The sequence below is a fragment of the Mesoplodon mirus genome, assembly GCF_964341445.2.
Source record: "Mesoplodon mirus genome assembly, chromosome: 5".
Lineage (NCBI taxonomy): Eukaryota > Metazoa > Chordata > Mammalia > Artiodactyla > Ziphiidae > Mesoplodon > Mesoplodon mirus.
Window position 1 is genome coordinate 119,061,172 of NC_138980.1, and position 13,062 is coordinate 119,074,233.

Genomic DNA, 13,062 nt, shown 5'->3' on the forward strand with positions numbered 1-13,062 from the left:
AAAGAGACAAATGAAACCATGAGGGTGAATACTGCCCAGCTGGAATGCATATAGCAAATTTTTAATAAGCCTTCTGGTGGGTCATGATTTTTACACTAAATTTTGTATGTATATGCCTATCTATATTTTGGAAAGGAAAGATTCTATAATTTTCAACAGATTGTTTGAGGGGTTTTAACCAAAAAGTTAGGAACCTCTATGCATAGTGAGAAGAGCAGTGGGTTGAGAAAGAAACCTTCAGAGCAGCAGCATTTAAGGGACCTATTGAGGAAGAGGAATGAACAAAAGAGCTAGAGAATGAGTCAGGCATTAGGAGATCCTAGCAAGAACAGTGCCACAGAGCCCAGGGAGTAGAGAATAGCTAACAAAGAACCAACAATGTCAAAAGAAAAGAGAGGCTCGTTAAGAAATGGACTGAAAACATCCATGGAGCTTGAAAATGAAGCAGTCATTGATGCCTTAATGAGCAGTTTCAGCAATGGTGGAGAGAGAAGCCAGGTTGTGGTGGACTGAGGAGAAAACTACAAGTGAGGAAATAAGTAAAAACTTTGTAGACTACTTTTCAAAAAATTTGATTGAAAAGTGATACAAATTGGTAACAGAAGCAGCACATAGGCTTAAGGGAGGATACTGTTTTTCCTAAGAAAGGGAGATATGAATATATGTTTAAGCTGAGCAAAGGGGGTTGGAGAGAGGTAAACGTTGAAAATACCAAAGAGAGAAAGTGACTGATGAAGCAATATCCTAAAGGGGCTGGGAGGAGATGTGGTCATCAGCACAGGATGGATTTGAACAACACAATTAACACCTTGTCCCTTGCAATCAGAGGAAAGGCATTTGAGGATGAATATAAAAATTAGAGAAGTTTTTCAAATAGCACCCCAAATTAAGGAAGACAAAGTCTAATGATCACAAGATTTTCAGATGCAGGGGTAGAGATTAATGATAAAAGGAGAGTGTTTGAGAAAGCGAGTATAGATTAGGAATTGATGGTGAAGAAGAAGAAAGGACAGCATTTTAAGATGAGCAGATACAAGTGAAGGCCCAGCACAGGCTAGGAGCCTGAATTTGCAGTGCCACACTCTGTGAGGTATTGTGGTTGCCTTCGGAAGTGCTCAGCTCCCCAAGCGTCAGAACCAGCAGAGAGGACTGCAATGACTATGCATGCAAGTTGAGGTTTTGCTGGGTTGAGTCAGTGGAAGGATAAGGGTGAAAGAGGAAACAGAATATGCTAGTGAGAACAGCTCAGAGGTCCAGATTATGTAGAAAAAGAAAAGATGCCAAGAGAAGGTTAAAGGGGCTGGAAAAATATGGCAGTATCAAGAAATACTGCATATGAAAGAGGGTAAAGGACAACTGCAGTGAAAGGAGGGAAATGGAAGATGGGAAGACTATGAGATTTAGAAATTGAGAAGGTCTCAGCTGTGGCCATGGAAATAAGTATATAAGGTAGCTTGGAGATGAAGGTCACTGGAGCTCAGGAAGTTTAAACAACTATAAGACGTGTAATGTTTGCTGTCTTCCACATGGACACTGAAGTCATTTAGGATTATTCTGAGAGCTACTGGGAATGGAGAGCTCTTTAAATAATATGTAAGTGAAACTAGGAGATTTAGAAATGACAAGGGGCAAACAGTAGAAGACAATAGAGCACAGAGGTGGTAAGTAATATGTGGTATATAATGCCAAGTCCATCAAGAATAATCACTAATAAACCAATACCTGTGTTCATGATAGCCAAACACAGACTCGGATTCCTTCTCAAGATGGCGCTCAAGGCAGCAACTACCAGTGATTAGGGACAGCATGTGAGAAAAAAGTCTACCTTGCCATACCTGGTAGAGCTGAATTTCATGAGCCTCAAAGGAGCAGGAATATTTACATGAGGCTGGAGAAGCAGTAACCTAAAGTTGGCTCTTCAGAAGTGGGGGTTACCAGCAATCTCAGTACCCTGAGCTTTGTAGAGTGGAGGAAAAAGCCTCCATTCAAAGAGTTTTTGGGTTTTGTTTGTTTTTTAAGTCAAGTTTCCTTTAAAATGAGTTAGTGGAAGCACTAACCTGTGCAGATGTTAACATCATGTAAGATACGTGTGGAAACATCCACACTACATCCACTCACCACTCCCACCCTGGAGATTCACAATGCACATTTATATGGGGAAACTATTAACTCAGGGTTTCCCAACTCTTTTGACCACAAAATTCTTTTTCCTGGGAACACGTTTTAACATCTTACTCCACAGAATGTAGTAAAGGAAATAATGAATTAAGGGTTTAGACAAGTTTTTTTTTACTGTGGATGTGTGCTCCTGAGATCACAATGGAGGAATAGGGGAACAGTTGGAGAACAAGTTTGGGAAGAGAAAGCACCAAGTACAGGAACCAAGTACAGAAGAGTCGATAAACTCCAGGGGCTTCTACAAAGGCAGTCAAATGTTTCAAGGGTGTAAGTGAGATCTCAAGTTTACACAAAGAAGTTTGGTTAACAAGGTGCTTCAGTGCAGATACAAGTTGAGAAAGTGACATCTAAGAAGTCTGTAAAAGGAAGAACAGAAGCTAACTTAGCAAAAGGAGGAGGTAAAGGGAACAGACTGTGCAAAAGCCTAAGAATGTAAGAGAAGGTCTGGTAATTGAAGAACTCTTGTTTGACTGAAATACAGAGGTAGAGGAAGGGTATTGAGAAAACCACAGTTGATGAAGTCAAGACAGCCTTGTAGCCTGAGGGCTCAAAAGGGTTTTGAAATGGTAGTAAACAGATCAGATTTGCATTCTGGTTTCCAAAGGGGACTACAGATCTAACCAGACTGAAGACCAGTTAAAAGGTCCTTACAATCATTTAGGAGAGACAAAATAATGCTAAACAAAGCCAAAGATTGGCAGTAGGGTAGAAGAGAGACGGATTCAAAAGATATTTTGATAGTGTAGTATACTCATTACAACAACTGGCTGACCTTGGTATGTAAGGGATTGATGGGAGAAAAGGTTCAAGAAAGAGTCCTAGCTCTTTGCCTTAAGTGGTAGTCTACTGACTGAAACAGATCCCTCTAGGAAAAGCAGGTCTGGGGAGCGAGATGGGTTTAATGTAGCACTACGGAGTTTGAGTTTGAAATGCCTATGGAATACCCAGCAAAGAGATCTAGCAGGAATTCTGAGATGGATCTGAAACTCAAGAGGAAAGAGAATCTGAGCTAGAAATATTGATTCTAAATCAGCATTTCATAGATAACAGAACACATTTGATCACTCAGGGAGAGGATACAGAACCAGAATAGAAAGACCAAAACAAAGTGGTTAGAGAAATAATTTTTCCAACTATATGATGACCGTTACGTATACTGAGAGATACTAAATCAAAGAAAAATTGAATTTAATTCATAAAGAATACTAATACATTTTGGAACATTCTATAAATTCCAAACAAACCCTCACTTAATAATAAAATTGAACTAAGTGAAAACACTCCATTCCCTAAGCCCTCCAGTTACTTGAGGTTTACTGAACTCTTCAAAATGTTAGTCGAAACATAAAATTTCACTCAATAGCCATAGTTTATCTAATTAACAGCACTGTGCCACTAGCAAGATGACTGAACATCAAAGCACTAATTAATATTTGGCTGAATACTTTTAAAATTATCTAAGGACTGGGCTTTGCTGAAGGATGTTACATACAATAATAAAAACACTTATGGCTTGATTACAAAATTAGGAATTATATTATATTAAAATGATATCCATCTCAATTCAAATCATCATAATATGGTATAATGAAATATCACTGAGTAATTATTGCCTCTTTGCTCAAGTTAGAATATTTCAACTCATTAAAAATGAAAATATAATTCAATTAACATTTTTATATGTACTTTTCAAGTTGTAATACTCTGGTCCTTTACCAGGTTCCTAGACTAGTAGAGACAGAAATTAGAATCTTAAGAACTTTCTAGTATGAGATGGCTGAAATTATGGTCAAAAATGGAAATAACCACAACTGCAGCTTATTAAGCAATAATGGCAAGAATAATCCTTATTTTGCACATGGAAAACCTGAGACATGTGAACTGCCTATGTTTCCAGACTTAAGCTATCTTCAGACCAGAGGTGACAACAGAACACAGATGAACTCACAGTAAAAGACTAATTCTCTAATTCTCATCTTATCCTAAACAATGAACCTCTCATCTCTTATTATAAGGAAAAGTCAGAAATGAGTCAGAGCTCTTTTGTGTCATAAAGTGTAAGTTGTTAATACATCTATTTTGCTTGAGTTTTCACACTTGCTGAACAGCTTGTTTGTTTCTTTTAAGTTCAAACAATCAAAACCTTATTATTATTATTATTATTTTGCCATACGCGAGCCTCTCACTGTTGTGGCCTCTCCCGTTGCGGAGCATGGGCTCTGGACGTGCAGGCTCAGAGGCCATGGCTCACGGGTCCAGCTGCTCCACGGCATGTGGGATCTTCCCGGACCGGGGCACGAACCCGTGTCCCCTGCATCGGCAGGCGGACTCTCAACCACTGCGCCACCAGGGAAGTCCTCAAAACCTTATTTTAAGTGCTCCAACAGAGGCTAAAGATTGGAAAGGTAGAATAATTTTTTCTCCTCACCAAGTGAAAGAAGTCTTTCTAAACTATAGGTTAGCCCTAAAGTAGACAGTGTGAAGAAGCTTATTCTGCTGCTATTAAATATATCTTTTCAGAAAAGCGGCCCCAACGAATTCTAACACTGTGTATATAATCATTGTTCAAATGATCCTTCTTAATTTTAAAAACAATTTTTTTCACTACAGCTCTCCACATTTTTTTATAGGATTTTTAATCTAATGTGTGGGGAACTGATTCTTTGTTTTTGTTTGTTTTGTGTTTTTGGTCAGAGACATTTCTTTTGATGAATCTATAAATCAATATATATCAGAGTCATAACAAGACTAAAACACTTTAAGACATATAACTAAATTTCCCCAGAACTTAAGATCATTTACAAAAATGTGATTATCACAGAACATATTGTACTCTGCACACCTTTAAACATTAAAGATCATTTTTAACTAATAAAATTAGGCAACTTCCTCTGTACTTGTCCCTCCCTGCAGCAATTCTACATTTTAACTGTAGATTTAGACTCTTTCCTAAAAAAAATGCAGTTACTAGCTAGGGAAGTGAATTCAACCTATTATCTTTATGAGAATTTGGCTTGAATTAATTTACATTAGTTAATCACTTACCTAGCAGGATCCTCAGGCAGTGGTCCTCAGATTTTAGAGAGTAAAGAAGCACCCAGGGTACAAATTTAAATGTGGAATCCTAGGCTCAGACCAGAAACATTACCTGATTCTGAAGGCCCCAAAATAAGCATTTGTAATTAGCACCAGAGATACTTTTGAGGAGGATTCATGCTAGAACACGGAGACAAAAGATAGATCATTTTGGGCTTCCCTGGTGGCGCAGTGGTTGAGAGTCCGCCTGCCGATGCAGGGGACACGGGTTCGTGCCCCGGTCCGGGAAGATCCCACATGCCGCGGAGCAGGTGGGCCCGTGAGCCATGGCCACTGAGCCTGCACGTCCGGAGCCTGTGCTCCGCAACGGGAGAGGACACAACAGTGAGAGGCCCGCGTACCACAGAAAAAGAAAAAAATCATTTTAATAGGGGTATTAATGGGCCTGGATTTCAAGGCATTTGGCAGCCTGGGTAGGGCACAGCAGATGTGACCCCAGTAATCCAATAAATAGCACAGGAAGCAGCAAAAGAAAAGAAGCTGGTTCAGGCTTGGCAGCAGCTGGCCAGCAGGCTCAACACTCCTTCCTTGCCTTCCCACTGAAACACACATCTGAAATCAAACTTTAAACAGGATACAACATTGTACCTAAACTGGAATTGAGGGATTTGGGGTAGCTTTATTGGTAGCTTATGCTTGCTATGGCCTCTGCGGCAAAAGGTCCAGTTAGGAAGAGGGTAAGAAGGCGTCTCACTCTCCTCAATTCTGTATTTCCTTCAGAAAAAAAGAGCCTGCAGTGGCCCCGCAGCTTGGGGCTGAGGACAGAGTTCATGAGACCGTTTCCTTTCCTCAACCCCCACCATCTTCCAAGAGCTTAGGGAACATCTCCTTCAGTGGAACTTTATGCAGTGGCATGCTGGAGCTGGATTGTATCAAAAAGTCAATAGTTAAGTTTTCAGGAATTTGGGGAGCCAGTTGACATAATGTTGACAGCCTGAAATTGACCACAGTGGGAATATTTACACCACAGAAACTGGCAAATGCCACAACTGGCTTCTAATACCCATTAGTAATTCTCTTTCAAGAACATTCTTTACCAGTGATATAATATTCATGGCCAGAGTGGAAGGTGTCAGCAATAGGTAGCTGTGGGAACAGTATGAGCCCTCAGAAGAATACAGTCTCACCACTACACTCAAAAAAGTATAAACCAGGCTTCCCTGGTGGCGCAGTGGTTAAGAATCTGCCTGCCAACGCAGGGGACATGGGTTCGCGCCCTGGTCCAGGAAGATCCTACATGACGTGGAGCAACTAAACCCGTGCACCACAACTACTGAGCCTGCACTCTAGAGCCCACGAGCCACAACTACTGAAGTGCGTGTGCCACAACTACTGAAGCCTGCATGCCTAGAGCCCATGCTCTGCAACAAGAGAAGCCACAGCAATGAGAAGCCCGCACACTGCAACAAAAAGTAGCCCCCACTCACTGCAACTAGAGAAAGCCCACGTGCAGCAACAAAGACCCAAAACAGCCAAAAAAAATAAAAATAAAATAAATTTATTAAAAAAAACAAACTATAAACCACTTCAAATTACAGAAAAATACTCCCCTCATTAGAGACATTGGACTGAAAGATTAGACAATAGGAAAATAAGACCTCTCCTGAGTACAGAAAGATCTATTCTTCATAAATTGGGTTGTATCTATCAACATGCTCTCCAACCTAACACTGAGAAGAGTCCTCCAGCATCTAAGTGCAGTGAGGAGGATGAAGGTAGCTTACTCACTCTGACAAGAATGAGCAACACTATCCCTACACGAGTCCCTCTTCTGTCAAGGTAAGAAAACCTGAAACCTCAATAATAGCACAGGGCCAAGATGAAGCTTGTGCACCATAAGAAAGAGGAGCACTGCCATAAAGAGGAAGAGAGAAAGCTTGCTCCTATAATGGGCTTACGCTGGGAATCGGGAGAAAAACTTAGAAATTATCTAATTTACCAATTGAAAAAGAAAAAGGAAAAATAAAAACAGCCTCTGAAAGCAGGAGATGAGAAGGAAAAAAACAGCTAAGATTAAAAAGGAAACTGAAGAAGAAAAAACTGGAAGGGAATTCAAACATATAATATTGGGTTGGCCAAAAGGTTCGTTCGGATTTTTCCATAAGATGTTATGCAAAAACCGGAATGAACTTGGGCCAACCCAATATTAGACAAACTCTATATAAGAGGCAAAAGAGAGAAGTACAGAACCTGGAAAAGAATCTCATTAACATTTTAGCATATACACATGAGGTGATCTCCAAACACGGAAGGAAAAGAACCAAGATGAAAACAATGTATACTGATTGATAGAAAGGACAAAAAACAGAGATCCAACCTACAAATAACTGGCATTTCTGAATTGAAATCATAAGCAAACATACCATTGAAAAATTTTTCCTGATCTGGGTAAAAGAAAAATTAAAGAGATTTACTTCTATAAATTGAGTGGACTCACTATGTTTGAGAAAACTGCTAGAAGGAAACCTATGCCTACAGGTAGTCTATGGAATATCTTTATTTAAAGAACAAAAAGGAAAACAAAAATGCAGGCAGAAAAAAACAGTTTACCTACAAAGGAACAAAAATCAGAGTAGCCTCAGCCATCTCTTCCACAGCAAGGAAAACTGGAAGATGATAGAGCAATGTCTAAACAGCTGAGGACCTGTGACTTATAATTTTATATCTTAGCACCTATAACAGAGTTAAGCACACAGTAAATATTAAGTAAAAATTGTAAGGAACAAAAGAAAAATTCAAAATTTTAAATGAATTTATTTTACATATCTCTACCTCTTTATAGCACCTTTCTGCAACTAAACTTTTAAGCCTATTCATCAATTGGATCTTTTCCCATTCAAACAACAGATTTATATGACATCTAATCTTTCTGATACCAGTGTCATTACTTTTATAAGATGATTATCATTTTTTTACATAAACCAAGACTTCTCTGCATGCACATGAGAGAAATTGTTCCTCCGACAGTGATGATTTGAACTGATCCACCAGCTCAAACTCTTTTGCTGCCTTTGAACAGTGGGACTTGTAGAACTAACTCTAGTCAGTACGTATGCTAATTAGACCAGAACCAGGAACTAAAGGCTTATGAACTTGGCCAAAGACATTCAACAAACAAGAGGTACAAAAAGATCAGCACTGTATCAGAGGTTATGGACTCAGTGCTGGTCTAAATAGTCTGAATATATGATAGAGCAATGTGTTTTTAAAATATATTATCAAGTGTCAGTATTTTTTGGAAAAAAAAAAGCTGTTGGACTTTTTTGTAACGGAAGAGACAGTCCCTTTAAATTTTTTTTCTTGCAAAGTCTCCATTAAAGGCTAGATTAATGTGCCTTCTTATTTCCACAAGCTTTTCATTCACTCAGCACCTACAATATCCTAGCACTTGCTATGTGTGTGTCCTCAGAGGAAGAAGTGTCAAACTTTTTCTGGGAAAATCAGAGAAGACTCCAAAAAAACAGGGAGTCTGGAGAACGCAGAACTGAATTTTGAAATTTGAATAAGGGCCTACCAAGTGGAGACAAAAGCATGTCAAAAAGATGGAAGTGCTCCAGCAAGACAGGGCCTGAAAAGAATATGCTACGTTAAAAGGAAAAAAAAAAAAAGGGCAGTAGTTGAAGCATAGGTTGTATAACGTATGGGCAGATAAGGTCCAATGGTTCCCAACATCAGGAGGAACCACCCTTGAAGGGGTTGTTTGGAAATGAGTAGGATCACACTGGGTTGTCACAAAGGGGAGGTGGAGGTTGTAGTTTGCTATTGCCATTTAGTGCTCAGGGACCAAGTATGATAAGCATCCTGCAATGTATGGAAGAGTTCCATAAAAATGGCAGTTGAGCCCCCTTTGAGAAAAAATAAGAAGTAGGCTTAACAAGGTTGGAGAACTTAACCCTAGCGTTTCTTAGTATGACTTTGCATGCATATCTTTGAAGTCTGTGATCACAATGTGCATTTCACTCACTAAATACTTCCAAGGAAGCTATGTTTTTCCTCAGCAAGTGATACGTTTCCTTCTTTCCTCTGACCATCATGAAGCTCAGAACTCAGTCTGTATCCCACCACTAACAATTATACAACTGGTCACAGTATATATTTCAGTATAATGCACCCCAACCTCACCTTTCTATTCAAGCTTCATATTTTCATGACTGATTTACCTTTATTTTGTATGTTTTATATTATATATAGTTTATAATCTACTGTAAGTACTTTTAGAACAAAATAGGGTATAAATTTTAAAATATAAGCAACAGAAGTAAAATGGAAAACAGAAAATAGAAAACTAGATAGTAAGATAGGGAAAAAACATATCGAGCCCCCAGAATCATCCTGGGATAACTTTAAGAGACTTTTTAAAAAGATTATAATATATGATCTTTGCCTTCAACAGTTTGTAATCAAATTTATAAGAAAAGATTCAAACGGAAAAGAACATTAGAGAATAAAAGACAGTAGAAAATAGTGATAAATTGTACCACCACTGTCTAAAGAATTACTATGGATTAAATAATCATTACAATAGCATGTATTCAGCTCTTACTATGTACCAAAACTATAGTAACTTGTTAAATCCTCACAGCAACCCTATGAGGTAGTCACTGTGATTTTCTCCATTTTACAGATGAGGAAATTGGGACAGAGAGGTTAAGCAATTTGTCCAAGGTAACAGCTGTTAAATGTGGCAGTTTGACCTAAGGCAGTCAGTCTGGAATCAGAGCCTCTGCTCTAGAAGAGTTACAGTTCAGATAATCCTAGAAGTATAAAAGGATACTGAAAGGCAGAGATGCTACAAAAAATGATGAGGAGTGGGGGCAGTCAGCGAATCTAGGAACAGGTTGAAATGAGGCAGAGTAGACAGGTAAAGAGCCTAACTAGAGAGTGTTAGGAATATTAAGGAATATAGGAATACTGGGGGTGGGAAAGGGGGGGGTGGAGCAGTTTCTAAATCACCTTAAAACTCTAAAGAGATTCTATTTAAAACAGAGGACAACAGGAAACTACTGTAAGTTCTTGAACTCAGAAGAGATGATTAAAAAGTTTTTCTCGAAAAGCCATTACATGACAGTGATATGAAATAACCCTAACTTCAAAGCTAAATTCATATTAGTAAATACTCTTTCTGGGTCCTATAAACCTACAAGATCAAGCACTTTAAGGCCTGGGGTGCCAGGTACATTAGAGGAGCCTCTGGTTCTACATCGTTTTCAGCTGCTTCTCCCTAATCTGGATGCTTTTACATAGGGTTTCTTCTCTGTTTCCCTAGTTTCCAGTTGTTTTATACCCAGCTGCACTTGGCCCCTGAAGACATTTGTTAATCACCAAATAATCTCTAGGGCATTTTGTTGTTGTTATGGTTCCCTGAGCATGTTTATGTTTCAAACACTGCCTCTAGGGTCCCAAACTTGTCTCTAGGCTTCAAAGATATTAATAACCAAATAAAGCCCAGTCTTAAGGAAACTACTTACATAAACTTTACCCTACTTGTTTTTCCTAAGGGGTTGCTTATCATTCTCAGAAACTTAAAAGCATAATCTTGTATCATTCTATTGTATATCCAATGAATCCAGTTTAGAACCAGTGAAAAGACTGTTTCCACTAGTTTCAATTAAAATATCAATTTTTAAACCTTGTAATTGCAAGACTTTCTCAATACTCAACTTTTTTTTTGGCCAAGTTTTCATTTTGTAAATGTCTCCTCTTGTCCATATTTGACCCTTCAGAAGCAAGGAGGATTCTACGCAGGATTCTAATAATGTAATTGAACACTACATAGGGCCTATGCCTTCCACTTCTGAAAAGTGTAAACTAAGCTTTTGCCACTTAAGAGTGAGGCCACTGTCGAAGTGTAATTTTTGAAACGTTATAAACATGATTCATACAAAGTGAGCCTGTGGCAAAGATTTACTAAATTCATAATGAAGGAGCAAGCTCAATGGTAAAAATTATAAAAATCTTGGAAATAGGGCAATAAAACTGTAATCATCAGTAGTATTTTTTTCTCCCAGTCAGAAACAATTTGCTCCATTAGACAAAAAAAAAAAAAAAAAAAGTAACTGCAAAGCCTGGGCCCTAATCTATACTATGTCAAGCAAAAGTATAGTCCCCTAGATAATTAATTGATTCTCAGGTGGGCCTATTAGACAAGGCTCTATTTTGACTTTGAAAAGACATGTAACTATCCTTTCGCCTTGTCAGAGATGTTTATAATTTCTACCATCATAAAAGTTTGTTTCTACATATCAGTTAACTATTCCTTTATCCCACCCAACCCCCATTCGTGATTTCAAATGCTGAGTAGATACGTTATTTGGAAGAAAAACTCCTAATTCTTAATGATTAGAAACTCCTTCAAGTTAAGTGGCACTTAACCACTGGAATCACCAGTAACTTCATATCCTCTGTTTCAAGGTTACGAGGTAAAGAATTACTGTCTCGGTACAGGCTTTAAACACAGGTCTGTAACTACCTAAATCGAGGGTGAGGTCTCCATGGTGGCCCAGGAGTACGATCCACACCCGCCAGCGGCTCGCCCCCGCGCAGCGGCTCCAGCGCGACCCGGCCTGCATTTCACCGGCGGGAGCCCCGCTTCCCCGGCCTTTTGTTCGGGGCTGGGCTGTTTCCCGCCCACCCGCGCCCGCCCTTCCTCTCTATCCCGGCAGTTGGGTGAGGACCGTGCGGGAAACAGAGCCGGAAAGAGGCGGCCGGCAAAGGTTGTGGGAATACTCACCCTGCTCCGCTCGGCCCCTGACCCTGCCGCCTAGCCCAGAGTGGGCGGGGCGACGGGGTCAGGGGAAGGGGAGCCGGGGAGAGGGACCCTTCACCCTGCGAGCTACAGCCAAGCCAGGGGTAGCGGGGAGGGGAGCAACGGGCCCCGGGGGCCAAGAGGGCGGTGGCAGAGGAGCAGAGCCAGCTAGCAGAGACGCCCACTAGTAATACCACTCTCTACCCCTCCCTCAGGTTCCGTAGCCGGAGGCGACCCAGTCGGAGCATGCGCACTGTACCTCCCGCACACCCTAGGACTAGGCTCGCGCGGGCGGCTGACGTCCTGAGCCTCGTGCGTGGGGCGGGGGCCGGAAGGCGTGACCTCCCTGCAGTTTGCTACGGCAGCCGCCGAGGCTCCGCCCCGCACCTCAACGGCCTAAAGAACCGAACTGCGGCCGTTCCCTCAGCGCATCACAGAGGCGGCGCATTGAGGGAGAGGAGGGGTTGCCAGCGGTTTCGAGAGACACTGCATACTCTCCTCTAACAAACAGCCAAGTCTCTGGAAAATAAAAGGATGACCAATGGTGAAAGGTAGGGCAAGAACGGAGCTGAACCGTTTAGTGCCCCTAGAACGTCTCTCGGGGGTTGGAGAACCGTGCCGGCTCTCATAACGCAAGCTGCAAAATTACTGTGAACACAACAATTAGGCACAAGCACCATCCCCTTTGAAACTTAAGGACCGAGGTAAAAGTTAGGGATTCGGGAATTGGCAATAGTACCATCTGTGTCACAAAGCTCAGGGAAAAAAAAATCTAGCAGGAGAATTAAATTGGGAAAAGGTGGGACAATGAAAAGACTAGAGAAAGATGTAGGAGTAACGGGTGATCCAACTGAAATACTGAAAATGCAACTGCAGACATCTAAGGGAAAACTAGCATCTGCTTTTAACACAACAGAATTAAATTTGTGTCAAAAGAAAAGAGTAAACACAGGCAAAGAAGTGAAAGGAAAATCTGCCTTCAAACATGCAGGGCATGGTTTTGATCTTGTACGACAGTTATGTAAGATGTCACCACTGGAGAA

General features: G+C 40.5%; 1 protein-coding gene across 4 annotated transcripts in view; it reads right to left on the bottom strand.

The window, feature by feature from the left end:
• ATG10 (autophagy related 10) overlaps nucleotides 1-12,251 on the bottom strand; it is a 234,583-nt gene extending 222,332 nt beyond the window's left edge. For 2 of the 4 annotated variants that reach the window (XM_082621254.1, XM_082621251.1), the window contains exon 1: nucleotides 11,744-12,251. The gene's annotated coding sequence lies outside the window, so the exon portion shown is untranslated. Of the gene's footprint in view, nucleotides 1-5,223; nucleotides 5,354-11,743 lie in introns of those variants that run through there. The other 2 variants (XM_082621252.1, XM_082621253.1) reach the window with 2 other exon arrangements.
• Nucleotides 12,252-13,062: the final 811 nt, after the last annotated feature.